The following is a 3,897-nucleotide window of genomic DNA, read 5'->3' as shown; positions in this document are numbered from 1 at the left end:
TTTCTTTCTTTCTTTCTTTCTTTCTTTCTTTCTTTCTTTCTTTCTTTCTTTCTTTCTTTTGCTTTTTCCTGGACAGTCTCTTAAAATAGCAGACAAGGCCAACTTTTAAATTTTATTCCTACCAAGATGTGTCTGAACATAAACTTTCCTTAGGATTGGAAGTATGAAAAGTTGCCCTGCTGGGAATAGAGTAGGTCATTGATAAAAGTGGATTTGGTGGTTTGAGTAGGTATGGCTTCCATAGATTCATGTATTTTGAATATTTGGCCCATAGGGAGTGGCATTATTAGGAGGTGTAGCTTTCTTCGAGTATGTGTGGCTTTGGTGGAGGAAGAGTGTCACTGAGGAAGCAGGCTTTGAAGACTTGTATATGCTCAAGCGATGTAGGGTGGCACAGTCTCCTCCCTGCTGCCTGTGGATCAAGATGTAGAACTCTCAGCTGCTTCTCCAGCACCATGTTGACTTGCATACTGCCATGCTTCCCAATATGATGACAATGGACTAACCATTTGAAATTGTAAGTGAACCAAAATTAAATGTTTTTGTTTATAAGAGTTGCCTGGGTCATGGTGTCTTTTCACAGCAATGAAACCTTAACAAAATGGTGGTTAAGAAACTTCTCCCTTAAATTCTCCCTCAACAGAAACAGATTGAAAAAAAAAAAAAAGCAACAACAACAACAACAACAACAAAAACTGTGGCTCACATATTAGTCATATAGTATAGGATAAATGCACTAAAATCTGTAGTCCTAAAGAAGCTAAGCAACAAAGAGGACCCTGAAGAAGAGACTGAAACCTCATTCAAAAGGGCAATGGGATAGACATCAGAAGTAGAAGAAGAGAAGGAACAGGACAGAAGCCTATCACAGAGGACTACTGAATGACTCTACCCACCAGGGTATCAAAGGAAATACTGAGGCACATAGCCAAACTTTGGGCAGTGTCAGCAACCTTATGGAAGAATAGGGAGATAGAAAGACTTGGATGGAACAGGAGCTCCACAGGAAGAAAAACAAAACCCAAAAATCTTGGCACAGGGGTCTTATGTGAGACTGATGCTCCAACCAAGGACCGTGCATGGAGATAACCTAGAACCCCTGCACAGATGTAGCCCATGGCAGCTCAGTATGCAAGAGGGTTCCCTAATAAGGGGAACAGGGACTGTCTATGATATGAACTCAGTGGCTGGCTCTTTGATCACCTCCCCCTAAGGGATGCAGCCAGCCTGATGAGACCTGATAGGCTAGAGTCAGATAAAAAGGGAGGAGGTCCTCTACTTTCAGAGGATTATGGAAAGGGCATAGGGGGAGGAAAGGGATGGTGGGTGGCACCAGGAAGAGACAAGGAAGGGGGCTGGAGCAGGGATACAATTTGAATAAATTATAATGAATAAAGAAAAAAATAGGAAAATAAGACAATTTTTAAAAAAGTCTGTGGATCACAGCTGTATGAATAAATATTTGTCTTTCTATGACTGTAGATATTGACCTTACCTTTACTCTCTTACACTGTTTGTAGTAATGACATCTAATCCGTTTCCCACCATATGGTGAAGCAGATATGCACTTCAACTAAAAGCCATCTGTACTCAGATACGAAAGCGGGAGGCTATGAGGGTGACCATAGCTGAGACTCCTAGCAGCAGTGGTTAAGGAACCTGAAGTCACCATCTCCTGTGGCCAGGTGGGACTTCCAGTGGAGTGAGGTAGACACCAACCCACCCATGAAACCTTCAACCCGAAAGTTCTCTTGCTTAAAAGAAGTGTAGGGATAAAGATAGAACTGGTATTGAGAAATTGGCAAATCAATGACTAGCCCAACTTGAGACCATACCATGGAGAGAGCCAAGCCCTGTCACTGTTAATTTTAATTATACACTGCTATGCTTACAAACAGGGGTATAGCAGAACTGTCTTCTGTGAGGCTTCATCCTGCAGCTAATGGAAACAGATGCAGAGACCCACAGCCAAGCAATAGGCTGAGAGCAGGGAGATTATTTTTTTTTTAGTTACATTTTATTAACTCTGTATCCCAGCTGTATCCTGCTCCCTCATCTCTCCCTCATCCCTCCTTCCCAATCCCTCTCTCCCTCCCTCATCTCCTCCCTTCCCCTTTCCAAGTCCACTGCTTGGGGAGGACCTCCTCCCCTTTCATCTGACCCTGTTTTATCAGGTATCTTCAGGACTGGCTGCAAAGTCCTGCTCTGTGGCCTAGCAGGACTGCTCCTCCTTTGTTGGGGGGGGGGGTCAAAGAGCCTGCCACTGAGTTTCTGTCGGAAATAGTCCCTGTTCCCCTTACTATGGGAAACCAATTGGTTACTGAGCTACCAGCAAGGAGTCTTATGGAAAAGTGGGGGGAAAGCCAGAGGAAACCCAGGGATCAAGAACACCACAAAAGACCTATAGAGTGAAGTAACTGTGGCCCATGGGGACTCAAAGAGACTCAACCAACAACCAAAGAGCACGCACTGGCTGGACCTAGACCCTAGCACCTATGTAACAGATGTGCAGTCTGGACAACTTGTAGATACCCTAACAAGGAGAGTAGAAACTGTCTCTGACTCTGTTGCCTGCCTTTGGGCCCCTTTCCCCTAGTTGGGCTGAGTAGTCAGGCCTCAGTGGAAGAGGATATGTTTAGTACCACTTGAGGGCCTCCCATTCTCTGAGAAAAAGGATGTGGGGAGTGGGGAAAAGAGACCTGAGGGTGGGACAGGGAGGAGAAGAGGGAGAGGACTGGGATCAGGTTATAAAGTGATTAAATAAAGAATTCTATGTCTCAAAAAAAAAAAAAAAAGAAAAAGAAAAAGAAACAAACAAACAAAAAGGAATCCACTCCAGGCGGATCCAAGATGGAGGCGCCAGAAGGACACTGTGTCTGAGGATCAAGACAGCAATGTCTATACAGCAACCAAGAGACTGAACTCTGGGCCCTGAAACAACAACAATCATGTTTCCCAGGTGAGAGGAAACTCCATGGTGTGGTAATCACTCAGGTCCACTCTCAGGTCACCCAGCCAGAACCCGGAAGAGATCCCAGGCATGCAGGCACTCTGTCACTAGACCAGAGCCACACCCCTGTGCGTCCTGATCATCTTCCCAGGTTGAACTGTGGGCACCAAAACACCAGAGACTGGGAGTCTCAGTCATGAGAAAAACCCACAGGGAAGGAAGGAAACATGACTGACCTCAGGTCACCCAGTCTATCCCTGGAAAAGGTCCCGCAGACTGGCAGTTGCATGCTACCAGCACTGAGCAGCACTCCAGCCGCCAGCACAGAGACATGCTGTGCTCCTGATTCTCCATCACAGACAGAACTGTGTGCCCCAAGGCATCAAAGACCGGGTTTCCCTGTCCGGAGAAAACCTCACAGGGAGGGAAATGGCTTAGAGCACTCAGCCGCCTCCCTTCCCCCAGCACACACAGGAAAGTTCTCGGGGGGTGGGGGTAAGAGATCTCAGGTTAGTGCCCAGGCACTATCTTGGAGTCACCATCCTCCAGTGCCTGCATGCTCTACACGCCACCCCAAATGCCACAGAGTGGGCCTTCCTGTTGGGAGAAAAACTTCATGGTGGGGGAAACATCTGGCCCTACCCCTCAGGACATCTAGCTCTGGAAAAGTTTCTGTTATCCACAGGCTCCAGACTCTAGCCTCCAGCTACACACATGAGAGCAGAGCTCACCTGCCACTGACTACGGCTTGGGTACTGGGGCACAGAACCCCAACCTCAGACCTACAGAAGACTGGGATCCCCGAGATCAACCCCCAGATACAGCTCCAAGGGACAGCCAGTTGTCCCTAATTAAACTGACCAAACCACGGGGCACCTAGGTTACAGCAGCAGCACACCAAATTTACAGCAAGAAACCCAGAAGCAGGAAAGCTGTCTCCAGGACTT

Source organism: Psammomys obesus, unplaced genomic scaffold (genome assembly GCF_907164565.1).
Source record: "Psammomys obesus unplaced genomic scaffold, mPsaObe1.curated_primary_1811, whole genome shotgun sequence".
NCBI classification, from domain to species: Eukaryota; Metazoa; Chordata; class Mammalia; order Rodentia; family Muridae; genus Psammomys; species Psammomys obesus.
The sequence above is the reverse complement of the archived record's forward strand: the minus strand, read 5'-3'. Positions refer to the sequence as shown.